We start from the raw sequence: 24,971 nt of genomic DNA, 5'->3' as shown, positions 1-24,971 counted from the left end.
GAGCACTTTGTCCCCACAAGTGTTTCATATATTTTATTAGAGTTGGGCAGTGAAAATAAAAAAAATCCTTTTTCTTCAAGAAGACGTAGCTTTAGCTCAACATTTTTCATTTTCTCAACAAAAAAAAGAAGAAATAACCCCAAATTGTAAAGCAACTTCTCTAGAGTACGGCAATACCCCACTTGTGGTCATAAACTGCTGTTTGGACAGACGACGGGGCTCAGAAGGGAAGGAGCGCCATTTGGCTTTTGGAGTGCAGATTTTGCTGGATTGGTTTCTGGTCACTATGTAGCATTTGCAAAGCCCCTGTGGGACCAAAACTGAAACCCCCCCCCCCCAGAAGTGACCCTATTTTGGAAACCACACCCCTCAAGCTATTCACCTAGGGGAGTAGTGAGCATGTTAACCCTGCAGGTGTTTTGCAGAAATTAGTGTGCAATCTTATGCATGGACATTTGATCAGGCTCAGGAGGGAAAGAGTACCATGCGAAGTTGAGGCCTAATTTGGCAACTTACAAAGTATTGGTTCACAATTGCAGGGCCTCTGATGTGAAATAATAAAAGAAACCCCTCATAAGTGACCCCATTTTGGAAACTACACCTCCCAATGCATTTATTAAGGGGTGTAGTGAGCATTTTCATCCCACAGGTCTTTTTCATAAATGATTGCGCTGTGGATAGTGCAAAGTAAAAATTTAAATTTTTCCCTAGATATGCCATTTCAGTGGCAAATATGCCATGCTCAGCTTATGCCACTGGAGACACACACCCCAAAAATTGTTAAAAGGGTTCTCCCGGGTATGGTAATGCCATATATGTGGAAGTAAACTTCTGTTTGGGCACACTGTTGGGTTCAGAAGGGAGGGAGCGCCTTTTAGCTTTTGGAGCGTGGATTTTGCTTGGTAGTAGTTTTGTTTGGAGTTTTACTGGTATTTTAGTTTATAATGTGGGGGCATGTGTAAGCTGGGCATAGTACATCAGGAGCATAGTCAGGTGGTATAATAATGGGGTAAAAAAGCAATAAAATAATCCATAAATATTTGTTACTCAGTGAAGCAATACTTTATGCACAGGCCAGTGTCGCACTGATAAATGGTCTCCTTCCTTATCACCCTTTTGGTCCACAATCTGCACCTTTGCAGTTTGGGGAATTTTGCTGGGAAATGATGTCCTGGTATAATACGGGGCCCTCGCTTCCAGCAGATATGTTTGGGCACTACCCTTCCTGGTTCCCTAATTTTAGGGCCTTGATAAATCGCCTTTTGAAACCGAAGAAATGTTCGGGCCGGTACAACTGCATATTTTTCTTTCCTGGCTTATTGGAGCCTTAAATAATGAATTTTTAGGCATAGTGGTATGAGGGCTGTTTTTTTGTGGGACGAGCTGTAGTTATTGGTACCATTTTGGGGTACATGTGACTTTTTGATCACTTTTTATCAAGGTGACCAAAAAACAGCAATTATGGCATAGTTTTTTAGTTTTTCTTATACAGCGTTCACCTCGCATCATAAATTACATGTTAACTTTATTCTGCGGGTCAGTACGTTTTGGCAATACCAAATAAATAGCACATTTTTATATTTTACAACTTTTTGCACAATAAAATTACTTTTGTAAAAAGAATGTAGTTTTTCTGTCGCCATGTTCTGAGAACCATAACTTTTGAATTTTTTCATCGACAAAGCTGTATGAGGCTGTTGTTTTGCGGGACAAGCTGTAGTTAGTACTGGTACCATTTTTGGATACATGCGACTTTTTGATCACTTTATATTCCAATTTTTGTAGGGCAAAGTGACCAAAAAAACCCCCGAAATTCTGGCATCGTTTTTTAGGGTTTTGTTTTACGCTGTTCAACGCGTGGAATAAATAAAATAATATTTTTATAGATCAGGCCGTTACGGGTGCGACGATACCAAATATGTATGGTTTATTGATTTTTTTCAATAATAAAGGACTAGATAAGGGAAAAAGGGCAATTGTGTTTTATTTTATTACTTGAAACGTTTTTATTTTACTTTTAACAACTTTTTTTTCACTTTTCTTTAGTCCCACTATGTCCAACTGTCAGATTTTTTTTCTAATACATTGCACTACCTATGTAGTGCAATATATTAGATCTGTCAGTCATTCACTGACAGCAAGCTGATTAGGCTTCGCCTCCGGGCGGGGCCTAATCGGCTTCCGTAATGGCAAAGCAGGAGGCCATTGTTAGGCCTCCTGTTGCCATAGTAGCAGTCGGCAGTCCTGCGATGGCAGGGCAGATCTGACAAACTGCTGCCAACCACTAAGATGCAGCGATCACTTTCAGTCGCTGCATCTAAGGCAGAGCTAGCGTCGGTTCCTTCCGTTACAGGTGGATGTCAGCTGTAACATACTGTGGACATCCACAGCTGATGACGTCGGCACAGCTTCTGAGCCGGAGCCATCTTGCCGGCGGCTACGGAAGCCTGTTAGGCCTCCCCTCCGGGCGGGGCATGAAAGTCTTCCATACTAGGCATTCCAGGAGGCCAGTGTTAGCCACCGGCATGCCGGAAATTTCATTGCTGGTGTTATGATGAGCTGCAAACACCTTAAATGCAGCGATCATTTTTGACCGCTGCATTTAAGGGGCTAATGGAGGGGATCGGACCAAACTTCGGTCCTCACCATTACCCCAGGATGTCAGCTATAACACGCGGCCGACACCTGGGGATGGTGGCACCGACTCTGAGCCGGTGTACACCAGTTGTCGTATGGATATGGCAAAATGTGGGAAGCACTAGCTTTCCGTGACGTATCCATACGACAAATGTCAGGTTAAGTACTATCTTCAGTGTAAGCAACAACAAGGAGCCCTGGAAGTGATGATATGGCCCACACACAGCCCTGATATTAACATCATCGAGTCTGTGTGGGATTACATGAAGAGACAGAAGGATTTGAGGAAGCCTACATCCACAGAAGGTCTGTGGTTACTTCTCCAAGATGTTTGGAACAATCTCCCTGCCAAATTCCTTCAAAAACTGTGTGCAAGTGCACCTAGAAGAATTGATGCTGTTTTGAAGGCAAAGGGTGGTCACACCAAATTTTCATTTAGATTTCTCTTCTGTTCATTCACTTTACATAGTGTTAATTGTTAATTTTTTTTAATAAGATTGCAAGGATCATTTTGATATCTTAGTTTTGTAATTTAGAATGATGTGAAAAAATATAACTTATTGTATGCATCTGGATGGCATAATTGTGATTATACCTTCGAAAGGTCACTTAAAGTTTACTGATCCTAAATGTATGTTCCTTTCCTTCTGTACTTAAAATCGGTAAGAACATTGGTGATTAAAGGCTATGTACACCTTTAACATCGTGGTTTTTAAAAATAATATTGTGCATCAGTGTGATTGGTGCAACTTCCTAAATACATTTTTTTAAAGATTCTTTTTACTTTTTTGGATACAGCTGCTTTGTATTCTGTATGCAGAGCAGCTGTATCATTTGCTAAGACCTAAATCCGTCAGGTCTACGGGAATGACGGGTTCAGTTACAGCGGGTGACGCAGGATCCACCTGTAAATCGATCACATCTAAGTTATAAACTTAAATGTAATCGTTAAACAGCTCAATCCTGTCCCACTGACCCTGAACCCTTCAGTCCCGTGGAAAACCACGTCAAAGGTGTACATAGCCTTTAAGACAGACTTTATAAATCGTGGGAAATAATTCTCATGGTTAATGTGAAGCATATATGCGGTCATCCTATGGCTTTTGGCTCAAACACCGTTCTGTAAAGATTATTAATATTGTTGATTTTTGTCCACCCAATCTGTTCGATTACGCACATTTTAGTAATCCATAAATTCCATGAAGATGGGTATAATACTTATATTGTATGATGGGAAAACCTTCTTACTTCTATATGGATCTTCTTTATATCAAGCAGGTACAACTGATATTCCAGAAAAAAAAACTTCCCTTACATTGCTGTTTTTGTCTTTATGTTTAGGTTGTATTTACACATTACATTCTTTTGCAGTATTTTTTTTTTTAAATGTCAGAAACCAAACGTGAATACAACCTTTAAAGTATTTCAAATTGTTACTTGTAATACAAATTACTAATGTTAGCAATGTTCTAGTATATTCAATGAATCAGAGTAAGATGCCATAGAAATAAAGGCAGTTTTTCCTAAGGTAAACAGCTCTTGGCATTCCTACCCAGAGGATCGTAAACTCTGCACTTTTACAACTGCATCCCAACTGAGCTGGCAAACACTTTTTTTTTACAATTTTTTAGCTCTTTTGTCAGAGCATTGGTATAAGGCTATGTTCACATCATGTTTTTGACCTATGTTTGACGTAAACTCCAGAAGAAGCTCCAGACGCATACGTTAAACATAGGCATTGACAGATATATAACTATGGTTTACATTACCCATAGGCTATAATGGCATCAATTCAATGGATACATCATGAAACGCTTATCAGGTATGCATTTCACTGATTCCTGTGACCGATGCCATACAGTGGTATCCATCATAAATAGGTTACCATGTAAAAAAATATATATATATATATTTTTTTACTGGACTCTGCATGATGGAATAGCATAGTTAACAACGCTCGATTATTTTGTTGTATACTGATGTTTACTGGCCTGTGTCTGACAATGGAGCCCTATAGACATGTTTATGTCGTGTATGTCGGGAGTTTTTCCGATGTATATGCTTAATATAAATAAAAAACATGATGTGTACAGGGCCTAAGCGAAATTCTCATCTTTGCTTAATAGGGTATATTGACAGAGTGTGGTCTCCTGCTCTGCTCCACTTGGAACCTCTTCTAGGAGATAGAACTGAGAGCCACTATAAAAAGCAGCTGCTGCTCTGGAAATCTTGGCATGACTATTATCCTGAAGGGGAAATTAATGGTTGCATGGAGCTTCCACCGGTGACTGCTGACCGCTAGAGTTTAGAGAAGCTGGACAATAGCAACAATCTGGTGATCAATGTTGCGGCTACATTCTGAGAAAGGTTGTGTAGTTGTGTCAACCCCATTCACGATTCCTTTTCGAGATTGCACCAGTCTAAAGCTCCCCCCAATATTTACACGTGTGTGTGTGTGTATGTTTATATAGATATAGGTGTGTAGATATAATTTCACAAGGATCTCTTGGATCATCTGTTGCCGCGACCGTGAGTGCCGAACAATGTGTTGTCTGCCGGGTGCTCGGGTTGGGCATATTTCGGATCGAATAGACAGATTGCTGGGTGGGGCTGGGGAAGACCCGGCGGTCATGGTACACATCGGTACCAATGACAAAGTCAGTGGAAGATGGAAGGTCATTAAAAATTATTTTAGGGAACTAGGAGGGAAGCTAAAGTCCAGAACATCCAAGGTAGTGTATTCAGAAATACTACCAGTGCCATGAGCGTCACTAGAAAGACAGAGGGAGAGTTAAATAAGTAGCTTTGAAATTGGTGCAGGAAGGAAGGGTTTGGGTTCATGGAGAACTCGGCTGACTTCTCTGTCGGCTACAGGCTCTATGGTAGGGACTGGCTGCATCTAAATGGGGAGGGTGTAGCTGTGCTGGGGGATAGAATGGTTAGACGACTGGAGGAGCTTTTAAACTAGGATCTGGGGGAAGGGAGGGTGAGGATACACAAGTGGGGTTAGATAGAGTACATAGGGAGTGGGATAAAGAAGGTGATAATTGGGATTTAATGGGGGATGGGGTTAGCAAGCCGAGTAGGGAGGTGACAAGGAATAAATATGGACCTAAGAATATTAAAGGTGTCGGTAAGATTATGTAATGATGGGGGTAGGGAAACAGACAAGTGAGCCCTAATCTACCCGCCCTAGGCAACAGGGTACAACTGGGCGACGGTCCCTATGCTCAATAAGTGCACGACAGACAAACAGACAAGGGTACACAGAAGCTAAGGGAAATGGGGCAGTTGCCCACGGCAACACCGTGAGCAACAAGAGTGGTGAACGAGCCGAGTCAAACCAGGAGTGTACGAGGTACCAAACGCAGAGCAGAAGAGTAGTGAACAAGCCGAGTCAAACCAGGAGTGTACTAGGTACCAAACGCAGAGCAGGAGAGTAGTCCGTAAGCCAGGGTCAATATGAAGCAGGGTCAAATAGTTCAGAAGCTGCAGCAGGGCCAGGAAACCAAACGAGAAGAATCACAAGCAAGGAGGAACAGGAAAGGCAGGTATAAATAGACAGAGGGCGGGAGCTAGCTCCGTCTGGCCAGGCTGTGATAGGCTCTCCCACTCCTAAGCCTGCCATCCTGAGTGGTGGAAGATGGAGTCAGTCTCACAGACATAGAAGCAGGTGCAGACTGATTACCTATGGGCGTTGACACAGAAGCTGTGCCTGGCAGATCCTTTACAGATTAACTGTATGTTGGCGAATGCAGGAAGTCTTGCAAGTAAAATGGACGAGTTGGAGATTCTAATGACTCACATGGATTATGATGTAGTGGGCATAACAGAAACCTGGCTGGATGAGAACCATGACTGGGTAACAAATGTGGGGGGCTATACCATATTCAGATGGGATAGAAAATATAAAAAAGGTGGAGGGGTTTGTCTGTAAAATCCAGCCTAAGACCAGTCCTGAATGAAGACATTGGGGGAGTCTGTGACAGTGTGGAGTCTTTATGGGTAAATATTCATGGAATGGTTAATAACGGTAAACTGCTAATTGGGGTTTGTTATACGCCACCGAACATAGCAGCACAGGCTGAGGATGAAATGCTGCAACAAATACAAAAGGCAGCAGTTAATGAACCAACCAGAAGGGATAATGTGTTGGATCTGGTCTTATCTAATAGACCAGACACAATATCAGATGTGGAGGTCCGGGAACACTTGGCAATAGTGACCACAATATGGTAAGTTTTAATATAATTTTCAATAAAACAGTACGAAGAGGAGCAACAAAGACCTGGAATTTTAGGAAAGCACTTTTAGGGAATCAGTCTTGATGGCTGGGATCATGTAATGGTAAATAGGGATACTGAAGATAAATGGGGAGCTTTTAAAGATATATTTCATGAATCATGTAGTAAGTTTATACCCACTGGTAACAAAATGTCTAGGAATAAAAGGAGATCAATATGGATGAATAGGGAATTACTGAATATAGTAAGACCAAAACAAAAATGCATTCAAAACATTGAAGGCTGAGGGCACAGCAAAAGCATTCCAGACTTACAAAGATCTCAATCTGTGTTTTACAGCCGACACCCAGGACTAACAGCCAGGAGCAGTGATGGTCGTATTCATGGCTTTTTAACCCCTCAAATACTGCATCTGAGGTGTTGAAAAGTGGGGGGCAGCCCCCTCCGGCAGCTCATCGCCCCCCCCTCCCCCGCAACGAGATCGGGGGAGTAACGATGGTTGTTATGGCAGCCCAGGGGACTAATGAAAGTCCCCAGGGCTGCCTTCACTCTGCCTCTGTTAAGCCCTGTCTGTGAACATTACGATATACTGCAATACATTAGTATTGCAGTATATTGTACCAGCGATCTAATGATCGCTGGTTCAAGTCCGCTAGGGGGACTAAAAATGTGTAAAAAAAGTGAAATAAAGTTTTTAGTAGTGAAAAAAAATAAACAAAATTAAAACTTCAAAAAAAAACCCTTTTCCCATTTTTCCTCTAAAGTAATGTAAAAAATAAAAAAAAATGTAAAATTGGTATTGCTGTGCCCGTAAAAGCCTGAAGTATTACAATATAGCGTTATTTAACGTGCACGGTGAACGCCGTAAAAAATTTAAACCGCCAAAATCGCTGTTTTTTGGTCAGCTTAACTCCCAAAAACAATTTAATTAAAAGTGATCAAAAAGTCATATGTACCAACAAATAATACCAATAAAAACTACAGCTCGTCCCACAAAAAATAAGCCCTCACACCACTCAATGCACGGAAAAATAAAAAGTTATGGCTCTCAGAATGTGGTGAAACAAAACTATTTTTTTTAACAAAAAGTTTTAGTTTTTTTAAGTAGTAAAATATAAAAAAAAATCTATATAAATTTGATATCCCAATTTCAGCCCACAAATTATATTTTTTTAGCTTCCCAGTACATTATATGGTACTTTAAATGTGACAAATAGAAACTACAACTCCTCCCGCAAAATATAAGCTCTCAGACAACTCTATTGATGATAAAATAAAAATGTTATGGCTCTTGAAAGGCGGGAAGGGAAAAACGAAAATGAAAAATCCAAAAATGACTGTGTCCTTAAGGGGTTAAAGATGAGTATGGGAATATTATTGTAGAGGACAAAGGGAGAGCTGGGATATTAAACACATACTTTACCTCTGTGTTCACTGATGAGCTGCTAGTACCAGATATTCAGGGGGACAGTGATAAAGGTTCTCCACCCAATATGACCTGTTTAACACAGGAGGAAGTAGAGGTGCGTCTGAGCAAATTATATATTGATAAATCCACTTGCCCTGGCGGCATTCATCCACGAGTATTAAGGGAATTAAGCTCAGTATTGGACAGACCATTGTATCTCATCTTCTTAGACTCTTCTTGTAACAGGATCAGTGCCACAGGATTGGAAGACGGCCGATGTTGTACCAATATTTAAGAAGGGTAAAATGTGGTACCGAGTAACTACCGTCCAGTAAGTTTGACATCTGTGGTATGTAAAATAGTTGAGGCAGGGGCGTAACTAGGAAAGACTGGGCCCCATAGCAAACTTTTGACTGGGGCCCCCCTTCCCCTGGGTGTCACACAACCCCCCCCCCCTTGTAGATAGTGAATTTTTTACAGCGCCCCCTGTAGATATCTACAAAGGGGTCTGTATGGCGTTATCTACAGGGGGGCTGTATGGCGTTATCTACAGGGGGCTGTATGGCGTTCTCTACAGGGGGCTGTATGGCGTTATCTACAGGGGGGCTGTATGGCGTTCTCTACAGGGGGGGCTGTATGGCGTTATCTACAGGGGGGGCTGTATGGCGTTATCTACAGGGGGGGCTGTATGGTGCTCTCTACAGAGGGGGTCTGTATGGCGCTCTCTACAGGGGGGCTGTATGGCGTTATCTACAGGGGGGGCTGTATGGCGTTATCTACAGGGGGGCTGTATGGTGTTCTCTACAGGGGGGGCTGTATGGCGTTTTCTACGAGGGGCTGTATGGCGTTATCTACAGAGGGGGCTGTATGGCGCTAACGCCATACAGCCCCCCTTGCAGAGAACGCCATACAGTCCCCCTTGTAGAGAACGCCATACAGCCCCCCCTGTAGAGAACGCCATACAGCCCCCCTGTAGAGAATGCCATACAGCCCCCCCCTGTAGAGAACGCCATACAGCCCCACCCTGTAGGGAACGTCATACAGCCCCCCCCCCCTGTAGGGAACGCCATACAGCCACCCCTGCAGGGAACGCCATACAGCCCCCCCTGCAGGGAACGCCATACAGCCCCCCTGTAGGGAACGCCATACAGCGCCCCCTGTAGGGAACGCCATACAGCCCCCCCCTCTGTAGGGAACGCCATACAGCGACCCCCCTCCCCAAAAAATCTGACCTACAGTGTGTCCTACGAAAAGACATGTATCCCCTATTCACAGGATAGGGGATACATGTGTGATCGCTGGCAGCGATAGGGAGAATGGGGGACTGAAAGTCCCCCAAAGTTCTCCATGACTAACCTCTGACTTCCGGCGTCTGCGCAGCTCAATAAAAATGAAAGGAGCGCTGGTCACACATTCGCACAAGTGCGACCGGCGCTCCATTCATTTCTACGGAGCTGCCGACACAGACCCCGGAAGTCAGAGGTTTGTGAGGGAGAACTTCAGGGGACTTTCAGTCCCCCGTTCTCCCTATCACTGCCACAGCGATCACACATGTATCCCCTATGCTGTGGATAGGGGATACATGTCTTTTGTCTAATGGCAGAGAGGGGAGATACCTCCCTGCTCTGCCGTAGTTGTGTTCAGTGGCGTCGCGCTGTAGCAGCCATAGCGGCTGCTAGCGGAGCCTCCGGCCATGGTGAGGGCCCGTGCCGGCGGGTGACACGGGCCCCCTCATGCCGCGGGCCCCGTAGCACCCGCTACGGCTGCTACGGCGGTAGTTACGCCACTGAGTTGAGTGTATTCTAAGAGATGAACTGCAAAAGTATATAGCAGAGAAAAGTCTAATTACTGATAACCAGCATGGATTCATGAAAAACAGGTCGTGCCTAACTAACATGCTCAGTTTCTATGAGGAGGTAAGTGCAAATCTGGATGTTGGTCATGCGGCTGATGTGATTTATTTAGATTTTGCAAAAGCATTTGACACTGTACCACACAACAGTTTTGTTCTGAAGCTACAGAGTCAGGGACTGGGGGAACGTGTATGCAAGTGGGTAAAGAATTGGTTAAGGGACAGAAAACAAAGAGTCGTTATTAATGGAACTTACTCAAAATGAGTTGAAGTCAGCAGCGGGGTACCACAAGGATCGGTGTTAGGCCCAATTCTTTTTAATCTCTTTATTAATGGGATTGGATTGATAGCAAGGTGTCCGTTTTTGCTGACGATACAAAACTTTGTAGGATACTTAAAACTCAGCTTGACTTTAAAATATTACAGAAAGACCTAGATAAGCTGGCAGCATGGGCAAAAACATGGCAGATTAAATTTAATGTTGATAAATGTAAAGTAATGCACTTAGGACGCAATAATAGCATTAATTCATATATGTTAAATGGAATAAAACTGGGGATAACGGAACAAGAGAAGGACCTGGGTATTCTGGTAACATTAAGCTAAGCAGCACTCAATGTCAGGCAGCAGCTGCAAAAGCAAATAGGATTTTTAGGGTGTATAAAAATAGATAAAAACCTGGGATACAAATGTAATATTACCACTCTATAAATCCCTTGTATGGCCACATCTAGAATATGGAATTGAGTTTTGGGCTCCACATTGTAAAAAGGATATAGGAGAAATGGAGAGGGTTTAAAGGCGAGTAATGGGATGGGAGGTGTCACTTACAATAAAAGGCTAGAAAAATTGGGCTTGATCAGCTTGGAAAAAAGACGTCTTAGAGGGGATCTTATTAATATGTATAAGTGTATGTGTGGTCAATACAGAGAACTAGCACATGATCTGTTCCTTCCAAGGAATCTACAAAGGACAAGGGGACATTCATTGCGTATGGAAGAAAGACGTTTCAGACATTAATATAGAAAAGGGTTCTCAGTTCGAGTGGTCAAGCTATGGAATGCCCTTCCCCAGGAGGTAGTGATGGCAGATACTATGTCAACATTTAAAGAAAAAGGCTAGATGATTATTTATTTACTAATGGCATTGAGGGTTATAATTAATTAAGCAATGAATGACTGGTAATTTATTGAGAGAGGTTGAACCTGATGGACTTATGTATTTTTTTCAACTTATGTAACTATGTAATCTCAACATACACTGAAATTACATAATATACTTAAAAATAAGTCGTTTTTACAGAAGTGTATTATGCAGAATTTCATGCTTCATTAGAATTTTATCTACAGGAATATGTTTTTAAGTGATAACTTATGAGCATCCTTACTAATGTGACCACTAAGAGACAAATAATTTTCAAACTGCTTTTGGGTCTGGTCATCAAGACCACGTGAGACAGATTTGATACATTTCTTACATAACTGGCCTCCTGTATAATTTTTAGTGCAGAAAAATGCGGGACTGTTTTTTTTTTTTTTTTATAGCATGTACAGTACTGCCCCCACTAGTGTTAACATTTCTTGCTACAGACTTATAGGATATTGATGTAAATATATATATATATATCTATATTTTTTTTAATGACCCCCCCCCCCCCCATGTTTAATTTAAAAGCATCACATTGAAACAAATTGGCTTCCTCTTTTGTGCTGATGACCTTTTCTACTGCAGGGAACAGCTGTTGACTGTTGGAAAGTAATTTTGTTCTTGGGCCATGTGTTAGCAGAAAGACTTTAGTTTGCATAAATTTTTTTTCTACAGCCCATAGAATGTGAATAGATATTTTTAATATAGAGGGCAGAAGCAAATATTTTTAAGAGGCTAGAAAGACACGGCTATTGTCAATATGTCAGGGTTTTTCAATGTAAATAAAATATACTATTCAATCTAGTTGAATATCCTGAGGATCCGCTGATAAATAAAATAAGACTATTTACATATAAATTTTATCTATTGAAAGGTTTGGAAGTTACTGTTGAGGGTCATTGGTTAACCAGTGGATCTATACAGATTTCTAAGTAGTTGGCAGTAATTAAATGTCACAACAAAAAAATAATGTTCTCGGGATCCCACTGGAACTTCGTCACAATGTAATTTTTTGTTACAAAGCAAGACCTGTCGGCCTTAGGGCTGGTTCACACCTGTGCTTGCCATTCTGTTGTTCTGCTCCATCCATTCTGTTGCACCACGGACACCACCGGGGGTCGACGGAACCTATTGACTTTAATGGGTTTCGTCTGGTGTCCAATCTTTTACCAGAAACCATAGCGCAGCATGTTGCACTATTGTTTTCTTTATTTTCGGTGGGATCTGCGACTGAGGCTCCTGACGGAGCCTCCAACACAGATGTGAATCAGCATCTCAGATCTGAGAGTTTGCTCCAAGTATATTCAGTCTAGGCAATTATCTGGGAGCCAAATACACCAATACATCTTTCTCCTGTCCTGATTATGTATGAATGTAGGTAATATGTATCAGCCTAAAAAAATGGCTTTTTATCTCAAAAGATTCCCTAGCCTGGATATAATTGTAGCAAACTTTCAGTTTTGGATTGTGGATTGGGTCTCTGCAGGTTTAAATGTTTCCATTCAATTGCAGCAAGCAGAAATGTTTTAAATGGCACGGAATTGAAATCTAAGGGAGGAAATAATTGTATCTTGTAAACTGATAGTAGGTAGGCTCTTGTTTAACCCTCCATAATATGGACATCCGCATTTACATTTTGGGAAAAACATGCATACCATATAATTTATAATGTAAAAGACAAAATACACTGAAATAAAGCTAATTCGTTATAGCTAAAGTTAGGAAAAATATCAATACAGCTTTGCAGCAGTTTAACAGGGTTTATCTTTTCTCAGGTTCTGACCATAGGTTATAAAATTCTACCATCTTCAGATTTTTTTATCTATCTGCTGAGTTGGTTTAAAAGCTTGCAAGCAATAAAATGCAGCTTACTATCCCTGCTAGTCCCTATGGTTTCCTGCAATCCACATTCTGTGCAATTTAATTAAGCACAATTTTGCATAGAACTTGGGCCCAACATGTAATTTTAAGATGAGTAACTATTGCTCACAGTGACATTTATTAAATTCATCCATTGCCTTTCCAGACTGTGTCTGTTCTTTGTGAATTCATATTCTGATTTCTTATCCCTCTGCACCTTTGCGCTTTGCCTCTGTTCATTGTTTTGCTGTATTTATGAGCATCTGCAGACCAATCCTAATTCACGTCTATTCTGCTCATGACAGTGTTTTCAAGACTGAATTTAACTTTATTGTTGAGAGACAATGCTATGCCTAATGCTATATCGACAAAGGTTTCAAATGACCAACAAGGGTCCTGTAGAAATAGAAAAAGGAGACTTTATTTCTATTTTTAAAGTGATAAATATAAAAAATGCAAACTTTGGGACCCAAGTATCTGTTAATTTTTTTTTAATCTATACATAGTTAAGTAGTTACATAGTTGATAAGTGTAACGTCTATGGCCACGGCTCGTCGTTCTGAATTAAACCTCGACGGCCGTGGCCATGGACATCTTACCTCTGTGCAGCGTCATCCTCCTGTGAGGCGCCGGCACTCACTTTCCGACTTCGGGACTGTCTCCGGGGGGCGCGCGCGCCAGCGCGTGCACAGTCTTAAAGGGCCAGTGCGCGCATTTTGCAGGAAGTCTGCAATCTAGCCCAGGATGCCCTGGGCTATAAAAGGGGCTCTGCCCTCTTGCTCTTTGCCAGAGCGTTGTTTGTTACCCATAGTTTGTCGTGCTAATGGTCTCCCAGTGTCTTCCAGTTTCCCAGTGTACCTTGTTCCTGTATACCGTATCCTGTTTCCGCGCTATCCTGTTCTAGTGCCGTGCTAAGCTGTTGCTGTGCTACAGTCTACGCTTGCTTTGCTACGCCTCACCTGACGTCTTCCTGCCGCCTGGTCCTGGACGTGCCTCCCTCACTACTGACTACGTTGCATTAGGTATCCTCACTGAACTATTGTACTCTGTACTTTACCTGTTTGGCCAGCTGCTATCCCGCTACGCGGTACGGCCCAGTGGGTCCACACCCCGCATCGTGACAGTAAGGTTGAAAAAAGCACATCAAGTCCAACCTATAATTTTACTGTGTTCATCCAGAGGAAGGCAACTATGTTATTTTACCTATACTGTCAATTTTTACCTATACTGTAAAAAACAATTATAAGTAGGTCAATTTCCCAGGATGGGGGCTGCAATTCAGGACATAGACTGGGAAGAACTAATGTTACATAATGGTACAAATTTTAAATGCGAGATCTTAAAATCTACTTTGTATAATTAAAGTGAAAAATTGATTCCTATAGGTAACCAGTATAAACGACTAAAATTAAAGCCCACATGGCTTACACATTCTGTAAAAAGGGCAATACATGACAAAAAAAGGGCATTTGAAAAATACAAATCTGAGGGTACAGCTGTAGCCCTTGTAAAAGCCAAGGTCTGAACATGTAGGACCCCTAAATAGTGGTAATGGGGAGTTGGTCAAAGGGGATCAAGAGAAGGCAGAGTTAGGCCCCATGCACATGACCGTAAAACTGTGGACCGTACCACGGTACGCGTTTTTACGGACCCATTCGGATCTATTGGTTGCGGATCTATGGGTGTCCGTGCCGTAAAAGCATGCCGGGAATTATGTCCTATTTTTCGTATTTTACGGGCTGTGCTCCTCTACTTTGTATGGGAGCAAGGCCCGAAAATACAGGCGGCCGTTCGTGCCCGCAATGATGGGCTATGATTACGGGCACGGTCGTGTGCATGGGGCCTTACTAAATGGGTACTTTAGTTCTGTATATACAACAGAAGAAAGAGCAGCTGATGTAGCTGGTGCCCGTGCTGTTAATATATCAGTTGATACACTGAATTGGATGAATGTAGTAGATATGGTCCAATCTAAATTAAATAAATGTGCACAAGGCCCCGGGACCAGATGGGTTACACCCTAGAATTCTTAAAGAGCTTAGTTCAGTTATTTCTGTCCCCCTCTTCATAATATTCAGTGATTCTCTAGTGACTGGTATAGTGCCAAGGGACTGGCGCAGGGCAAATTTGGTGCCTATTTTCAAAAAGGGTTCTAGGTCTACCCTGGGTAATTATAGACCAGTAAGCTTAACATTCATCGTGGGGAAAATGTTTGAGGGGCTATTGAGGGACTATATACAGGCGTATGTGACAAAAAAATAGTATTATACATGACAGCCAGCACGGTTTTACTAAGGACAGAAGCTGTCAAACCAACCTGATTTGTTTTTATGAAGAGGTGAGTAGAGGCCTAGACAGAGGGGCCGCTGTGGATATAGTGTTTATGGACTTTGCAAAGTCATTTGACACTGTCCCTCATAGACGTCTAGTGGGTAAATTAAGGGCTATAGGTTTAGAAAGTATAGTTTATAATTGGATTGAGAATTGGCTCAAAGACCGTATCCAGAGATTTGTGGTCAATGATTCCTACTCTCAATGGTCCTTGGTTATAAGTGGTGTACCCCAGGGTTCTTTGCTGGGACCACTATTATTCAACTTATTTATTAATGATATAGAGGATGGGATTAATCGCACTATTTCTATTTTTGCAGATGACTCCAAGCTATGTAGTATTGTTTAGTCTTTAGAAGATTTTCGTAAATTGCAAGCTGATTTGGACACACTAAGTGTTTGGGCATCCACTTGGCAAATGAGGTTTAACGTAGATAAATGTAAAGTTATGCGTTTGGGTACCAACAACCTGCATGCATCATATGTCCTAGGGGAGGCTATACTGGGAGAGTCACTTGTTGAGAAGGATCTGGGTGTACTTGTAGATCATAAACTAAATAACAGCATGCAATGTCAATCAGCTGCTTCAAAGTCTAGCAAGGTATTGTCGTGTATTAAAAGAGGCATGGACTCGCGGGACAGGGATGTATTATTACCACTTTACAAAGCATTAGTGAGGCCTCATCTACAATATGCAGTTCAGTTCTGGGCTCCAGTTCATAGAAAGGATGCCCTGGATCAATGAAGCTAATAAGGGGTATGGAGAATCCAAGTTATTAGGAAAGATTAATGGAATGAAACCTATTTATCTTTGAAAAAATACAGACTAAGGCCTCATGCACACGACCGTAAAAACTCCCGTTATTACGGGTCGTAATCACGACCCGTAATAACGGGCTCATAGACTTCTATTGGCGACGGGTGCCTTCCCGTTTTCTTACGGGAAGGTGCCCGTGCCGTTGAAAAAGATAGAACATGTCCTATTTCAGGCCGTAATAACGGCACGGACAGTCCATAGAAGTCTATGGAGCTCTCGTAATGACGGGTGGCTACATGTGTGCACCCGTCATTACGGCAGCGTTGCTAAGCGACGTCAGTAAATAGTCACTGTCCAGGGAGCTGAAAGAGTTAACTGATCGGCAGTAACTCTTTCAGCACCCTGGACAGTGACTACCGATCAGTACAAACCTGTAAAAAATAAAAATAAAAGACGTTCATACTTACCGACAACTTCCTGCTTCCTCCAGTCCGGTCTCCCGCCCGTTGCCTTGGTGACGCGTCCCTCTCGACATCCGGCCCGACGTCCTGGATGACGTTTCAGGCCATGTGACCGCTGCAGCCAATCACAGGTCAATCACAGGCTGCAGCGGTCACATGGACTGCCGCGTCATCCAGGGATGTCGGGCTGGATGTGAAGAGAGGGACGCGTCACCAAGACAACGGCCAGGTAAGTATGAATTTCTTTAACTTTTATTACAGAAAAGGCTGTCCCTTCTCTCTATCCTGCACTGATAGAGAGAAGGAGCTGCCAATTAGTGCAGTGCTATTTTGCCGCCAAAAACGTGCTCGTAAATACGGGTGGAATACGTGTGACACCGGACTTATATTTACGGGCACGGGTTCGTAAATACTGGTGCAAAACGGGTGGAATACGTGTGACACCGGACCCGTATTTACACCAGTATTTACGGGTGGGAAAAAATACGGTCGTGTGCATGAGGCCTAAGGGAGGACATGATTAACTTATATAAATATATTAATGGCATATACAAAAAATATGGTGACATCCTGTTCCATGTAAAACCCCCTCAAAAAACAAGGGGGCACTCCCTCTGTCTGGAAAAAAAAAAGGTTCAATCTTTTACTGTGAATCTGTGGAATAGCTTACGGCAGGAGATGGTCACAGCAGCAACAGTAGATGGCTTTAAAAAAAAAAAAAAAAAAAGGCTTAGATAATTTCCTAGAAGGAAAAAATATCCGCTCCTATTTCAATGTGTAGAAATGTTTCCCTTCCCTTTTCCCATCCACTAACTATATGTTCTTATTATGAGCATCTATGTCTCTTTCGATGCATTCCATGATTTTATTTGCCCCCATACAGCATAATGCCCACACAGATGCCCCATAGCTGCCCCATACGGCTTAATGCGCCCATACAGCATAATGCCCCCATAGCTGCTCCCATACAGTATAATGCCCCCTACCTGCCCTTATACAGTATAATGCCCCCAAAGCTTCCCCTAGTGCCAGTGCCCACATATAAAGTGCCTGTGCCCTTGTAGATAGTGCCACAGTGCCCATCTAGATAGAGCCCCTATATAGTGCCACAGTGTCCATGTTGATAGTGCCACACCCCCTTGAAGATAGTGCAACCCCCCCTGTAGAAAGCACTACTCCCACCTGCAGATAGTGCCATTGGGACTCCATCTAGGAGCGGAATCCCCAGCCAGAGCATAGGCCGAGGGGTCAGCTCCTAGAGGGAAACCCTGATGTCACTGTCCATATATGGACATTGACGTCCGTGGCTGCTCCTTGAGTGAAATCACCGTTGCCGACTCTGGCCGGGGAATCCGCTCCAGGAGGAGCCCCTGACGTCAATGTCCATATATGAACAGTGATCTCAGGGGTTTCCTCTAGGAGCGGAATCCCCGGCCAGATAATCGTCAAACGGGATTCCGCTCAGTCAGTAGCCACTGAGATAAGCGTCCATATATGGACAGCAAAAAAGTAGAAATGTGTGCAGCACAGCAGAACTAAACCTCCAGGGTCGAAATTGGTGCCAGCTTCTAGGAATCCGACTGGTGGATGCCCACAATGTAGATGCAAAAAGGAGAAGGAAGCAGCACTCCAGCAAAGATTTCAAGACTCCAGATTTATTCTCCCATTTGTGAAACAGAGATGATGCAACGTTTCAGCTGCTCAATGCAGCCTTTGTGAAGCAGTGATTCTTGAAATCTTTGCTGGGGTGCTACTTCCTTTCCCTTTTTGCATATATGGACAGTGACGTCAAGGGCTTCCCCGAGCACAGCGCTTAAAGTAGCGCTATGCAAGGAGAGTCCTCTGCTCCTCCGCTCGGAACTAATTCTGATGCAAGGAGCTCATGGTTCCCTGCTTCAGTATTAGATTCAACTGTTTCTGCATCCTGAGGATGCAGATACAGTTAATAACGAGACATACCCCGGCCCCCCGGAACAGGGGACACCGCCCGGAATCCGGGACCTTTCCGCTGAATCCAGGACAGTTGGGAGGTATGGTGTTACTGACACTGTTGCAGGGGATTCCGCTCAGGGATTAGCCCCTGACGTCACTGTCCATATATAGATAGGACGTCAGGGGCTCTGCCTGGAGCGGAATCGCCGGCAATGCTACGACTGGGGATTCCGCTCCTAGCGGGAACCCCTGACGTCACTGTCCATATATGAACAATGGCGTCCGGGGCTCCTCCTGGAGGGAATCCCCGGTCACAGTTGCAGTGGCACGATCTACGGGACGGGGGGGGGGGGGTGTCACTAAATTCAGCTCCTACTCACATTCGCCCTCCTGCCGGGTACTGCTGGTAAATGGATGCGGCAGCACCCAACATTTATCCGGCCACAGTTAATTAAAATAGGATACGGCACTGAGCCTCCCTGGGAGCCGGACCCAAAAACTCTGCAGATAAAGTTTTTGGACCCAGCTTCTACACAGGTCTAGCACCGTACGGCGCCACAATCGATGTCCCCTGTGCCAGAACAGATTCCATAGAAAGCTATGGGATCCATTCTAGCATCAGTTTCCCTCCGGCTTTTCTGCAAAGGTGGGAAACTGAAAGGGACAACGGATATATGTGAACGGCCCCAAACCAAGGTCCAGTGTAGAACTTACCTCCTCATGGAAGCTAATCAGATTGCTTTGACAGGAATGATCCCTCAAAAAACCCACTGCTTTCGAGAATAGCAACACACTCGAGAATAGCATCTCTTAGATAACCCTCAAATATTTTACCCACAATGGGGTATGAGAACCTACAAATAAAATCCTTCATATGTTTATTGACTTAGTATTATAGAACTATTTCTACCTGCATGTTTGCAACACATGTTATCATCCGGAGCTTATAAAGTAAAAAACACTTTGGTATTAATTGTTTGATGCTCAGATTTAACTTAAATTTCAGCAAAGACATATTTACAAATGGATACAGACTTTTTTTTCTGCATGTCTTTCGAAAGTTTCATTTAAGTGGTCTTTAGTCCTGTAGCCACATCGCAATGTTTGCAACTGAAAAAGATGGGTCACTTGGCACTGCAAACATTGTGACAGTCTATTGACAGGGTAATGGCAGTGACCTGGTAACTGAAACTATTGCGTATTTCATGACGTAAGGAGAAGATATGTATTGGGAGCCTACAAACGTCTGTGTTAACAGACAAATGTGCTTTTTGGACCAAGAACGGTATAGGGTTTACCAATAAAGTATAATTGAAATATTAGTTTACTCAAACACAGCTTAGATTGTCCTAATATGATGCAAGGCATTAGCTTTCAGCTGGATGTTGCTGGCATGTAAAGTTCCTAGGAAAGTGATAGCGAGATGCATGTACCAGAATAGGTAAAAGATCATATATAGCCAACTTTATGATATTAGTGCAGCAACCACGTAACACCCCATGTAAAAATAGTAAAGTGATAATTTCTTACTATAAGGTGTTGTAATTTGTGTCCTAGTTAGAATGTTGTGTTTTTTTTTAAATGTCTTCGCATATTTATTTTTTTTTATATGTCTTCAAAAATCGACATTCAAAACAAACCTTTAAAAATTAATGACTTTTATAAATACAAAAGTACTTCTGTTATTTTATTCATCTATTTATGCCATGGGTAGTAATGGAAACTCCATGAATTAGTAAACCTCTGTGCTGCAACCAGTTTGGCACTGGCTAAACCAGGGTGTAGAATTAAAGAAAGGCTCCCATTCTAAATTCTTAACCTCCTTGCGGAGGTATGGACTTGACCGGTTGGATCTCCATGTGTTCGCCCCCGCAATAGTCACCCATTGAAGTTAAGTGTGATGCAGGGAACACCATGCAGAGACAAGGAGTAGAGAGAATAGCAAAGCATTAAAGCTAGGAAGGTATCCCAACATGAGTAAAAGTACAAGGGATAAGCAAATCGTAGTTGGACACTGAACCCGTGTTGATGAAAAGAACATTACAGTAAGATATCGGGCAAATATTTTTTTTTAAAGACAAGGGAGGAGAATAGTCAGGATGTAGCAAGTTCTTAACCAGGGTCTGGATGAAAAATACACACAATAACACTAAGGACAAAATGCACTAACCTGATGTGCATGCATGGTCAACATTGCAAAATCCCTTTAAATATGCCACAGATAGGGCTGCACTGGTTCCTGTGGAGGCTGGACGCGGACAAGCATGTAATCCCCAGGGCAGCCACTGGAGGGCAGCAGAGTGATGCCGGGACACAACACAGCATGGCGCAGAATCAGGGAGGTGATTCATGTACATTCAAGGGAATTAAAAAATATATAACAAAAAATTTGTTGTAGATTGGGAGGTTCTCATGCCATCTTTTTTAAAAGTTTCACTCTATACAATTGTATTAAGTATAGGACAGTCTTGGTTACTTTTAATGCCCTGTTATTCTTTAATGTGTACTATATTATTCTATAGACTTGAGATTAATTAGATCATCCAGCCTTGGCTGGCTTTGAAATAAAGTTGGGGTTTAAATTCCTGTACTACCATTAGCAGACACACTGTGCAGTGTGGCAGCGATCCTCAGATTACTAAGTTCTACAATGTTAATGATGGGATAACTTGCCTATGAGAGATGTCATGCTTAAAACTTTCTATGGTGTAAGTACTTACATTCAGCTTCAGCAGTGTTTCTCACACATCCGTACCCTTTATAATGGACTTTAGAACATGTATTTTTTTTCCTAAGTAATTGAAGACCAGAAGAAATTAAAGGGATTGTCGATGGTCTGTTTGTTGACACCATGAAATAGAATTGTCCATGAATGAAAAATGCACCAAATTGTTAGTGTTTTGGTACAGGGTCTTGTTATGGTTTGGACCCGAAATGGCAATTTCTCTCTCAACCTTCCTACTGTCTACAGGAAGGAAATAACCTTGTCCATTATATATGAGACATCTTCTTGTTATGGTCATCAATCCAGGTAGACTAATTCCTTGGACAAATATGGAATCACAAGAAGCAGTTTCACGAAACGCTCAGTGTAATTGAAGCAAAATGTGCCTTTTTATCTGTGAAATCCATCATGATAACTCTGTGGATGAAAGCATTAGTTGCAGAATGGTATTGCGCTTGGTTACTTTGAATAATTTAGGATGCTTGCAGGTTTTTAAAGAGTTGAGTTACAGTAGCAATATAACGTCGTTTCTTCCCATTAATATTGGCTTTCAAAACAACTTATGTTATTTCTAAACAAAATGGCTAGAAAATGAAGAGAAACTTACCAGTTTATTTATACGTTTTAAGTAGAAAACTTACAGAAACTTAATTACAAGGAGAACAAGTACAGGGATCTGCCGTCTGTGCCACGCTCACCAGTTGACAGGAAGTTAGTCTGTGTCCTAGAATCCTCTGACCAATTTTGGATCAGTTAGCCCTCGGTTTATATGATACATACACAGATATAATTCATTTTTGGCTTTATTCCCACATTTTCCTTTGCCCATCAAGACCTCAAAACTACATATTATGCTCAGGCTCTAATGAAAGATCTATCATACCAAATAATTAAATGGCTCATTAACGAGGATCTGTTCATATCTGTGTCACAGGCACCATACGGAGCCTCCATTACAGATTCCGGCAAAATTGACAGGTAATATAGAGTTGCATGCAATATTTCCTGTCTTCACTTATATGCCTGGTGTCTATCGTTTATAGGGTCTGTCGGACACCGGTGGCATCAGTCATATGACAGATCAGGCATGGCTTCCATTATAAATTAAAACCACAATGCAAGTGTGAACATAGCCTTACGCACAGAAAGGTGATAGGAAAAGGTCAAGAGATCTACCATCTTGACTGCACTTTGTCATTTTCTGTTTGTTTGTTTTTTCTCAATCTGTTTTTATTCAAGAAAGATATCAGCAATACAGATGTTAATGGAATTGCAGGCCCTTGAAACCATACAAGATATCTAGAATGCAAAAAAAATATAAAAAATCTTTAACGCAATACAAACTATTTGTATATCTAAAACAACTATATAAAGTGTGACAATAGAAAATGTGACAATTAACTCAGGAGCTACAGCACATTTGAGGCCAAGCAAGTTTACATGCATAAGTGGCTTGATGGTAGGCAGACCTAAAGCTAATAGCGACATCTGGAAGACCTTCATAGTGTCGACGAACGATTCCGCAACTTGCGAAAGTTACGCCAAGGCTTCCACAACTACAGATATCTAATATGGCTTCCAGATTACCAGCTGGCAAGTCCCACCAACTTGGAGAATTGATATATTTTCTGTTTGTTTTCAATCTGCATCTTTAGAATGATAAAATAGCATTTGTATTTTAGGACAGATTTGTGGCTATCCCAGGCAAGCGTTAAAAGAAACTTTGTTTCTCCTAATTATTCTGTCCGTTAAATTACATGCTGATATGTAATCCCGTGTTGCCTTACATGTGAAATCCACATACTGTGTAATTCATCTTTAAGTTCCTGAGCTTGGGAGCTTTTTTTTTTTTCAAGTGGTTTCGATGTGACAAATTTTGCTTTTGTTTGGTCGCGCTCCCGTTTCAGTCAGGGACAAGTGTACGCTATCACTTCACAAAGATCAATAAACTTCCGTAGAGTGACCAGATATGCAGACTATTTTCTCACAGGTGAAGTCTTCTCTGTATGGAGTTGTTCATTTTCCTTTTCTTCTCCACCCAGTCCAGACCACCATTCAGTATATGCACCAGAAGCTTTTCTAGCGCTTACGATGTATGCCCCCCTCCATACGCAGTATGAATGGAGTTTAAGGGCGGGTTCACACATGGCGGAATTTCACTTAAATTCCGCTGCGGACACTCCGCAGCGTTAATCCGCAGCGGGGCCATTTCTCCATTGACTTTCACTTTAATTTAGCAGTGTTCGTTTACACGATGCGTACAATTCCGCTGCGGAGCATAGGCTGCGGAGCGGAATTTGGTGTCCGCAGCATGCTCTGTCTGTTGCGGAGCAGTGGCGGACTGGTTGCGGACTCATGGCGGAATTTCTCCATTGACTTCAATGGAGAGTCAAAATTCCGCAATGAAGTCCGCAGATCTTATGTGTGCTGCGGAGCGTATTGTTTTTACTACCATGACATTTCTTCATTCTGGCTGGACCTATGTATTTCTAGGTCTACAGCCAGACTGAGGAAGTCAATGGGGCTCCCGTAATGACGGGAGCGTTGCTAGGAGACGTCTGTAAATAGTCACTGTCCAGGGTGCTGAAAGAGTTACGCGATCGGCAGTAACTGTTTCTGCACCCGGGACAGTGACTACCGATCTCAATATACATGTATCTGTAAAAAAAAAATATAAGTTCATACTTACCGAGAACTCCCTGCGTCTGTCTCCAGTCCGGCCTCCCAGGATGACGTTTCAGTGTAAGTGACGGCTGCAGCCAATCACAGGCCAAGCACAGGCTGCAGCGGTCACATGGACTGGTGCGTCATCCAGGGAGGTCGGGCCGGATGCCGAAAGAGGGACGCGTCATCAAGACAACGGGCGGTAAGTATGAATTTCTTTGACTTTCACTAGGGAAAGTGCTGTCCCTTCTCTCTATCCTGCACTGAATAGGGAGAAGAGAAGCACTTTTCCTGCAGTCCGCAGCGGCCAGTCCGCATCAATTTTCTGCACATTTTGTGCAGATCCGCTGCAGAATCTGCAACGCAGATTCTGTGCGGCATTGATGCGGAGGAATTCCGCCATGTGTGGTCATGCCCTAACCAGGAACATATTTTTCTCATTTTAACTTTTTTGTATTTCTTACCCTCCTGATAAGATAGACGTATTTAATGGCATTAACCATTACGGTATAAGGCACAGTGATATTTTATTTTGTGCACATATAGGTTATTAGCTGTTAAATATTAGTTCTGTAATCTGCCATAGGCCAGCTGCCCTTTCCATCTGTTATAATTTCACCTTCACCTTGTCCTGTTCACTGATATTGGATACCTGTCACATGCTGTCGGTAGTTTGCCTTCCACATATTTTTGTCCTACAGATACAGTGGATCAATGAAGAGACAAAAGAATATAAATTCATATTGAATGAAGGTGTTAACTAGTAAGAACATTTGACAAAACTGTTGGCTCTTTTTCAGTTTAGTGCAACCACTTTATCGTCATTTTCTGTGAAGTTAGTATCTCTGCAACTGAACTATTTTGTCTGCATGTAATGTCTATAACAAAGGGACAGGTTAACCATATTTTTCTAAGAAAATAACTTAAAGTGGACAACCAATATAGCTGCACTTG

At 42.4% G+C, this 24,971-nt stretch overlaps 1 protein-coding gene and 1 long non-coding RNA gene across 4 annotated transcripts in view; one reads left to right on the top strand and one right to left on the bottom strand.

Moving 5' to 3' along the window:
- Positions 1-24,971, top strand: part of CDH23 (cadherin related 23) — an 818,455-nt gene that overhangs the window by 24,330 nt on the left and 769,154 nt on the right. The window lies entirely within an intron of this gene.
- The window catches only part of LOC142662851 (uncharacterized), a 32,017-nt gene continuing 31,583 nt past the window's right edge, over positions 24,538-24,971 (bottom strand). Inside the window, exon 3 of the long non-coding RNA XR_012851016.1 lies at positions 24,538-24,712. This is a non-coding gene — a long non-coding RNA (uncharacterized LOC142662851). The remainder of the gene's footprint in view (positions 24,713-24,971) is intronic.

Source organism: Rhinoderma darwinii, chromosome 11 (genome assembly GCF_050947455.1).
Source record: "Rhinoderma darwinii isolate aRhiDar2 chromosome 11, aRhiDar2.hap1, whole genome shotgun sequence".
Taxonomy (NCBI): domain Eukaryota; kingdom Metazoa; phylum Chordata; class Amphibia; order Anura; family Rhinodermatidae; genus Rhinoderma; species Rhinoderma darwinii.
Note: the sequence above shows the minus strand (reverse complement) of the source record. Positions and strands in the feature narration are given on the sequence as shown.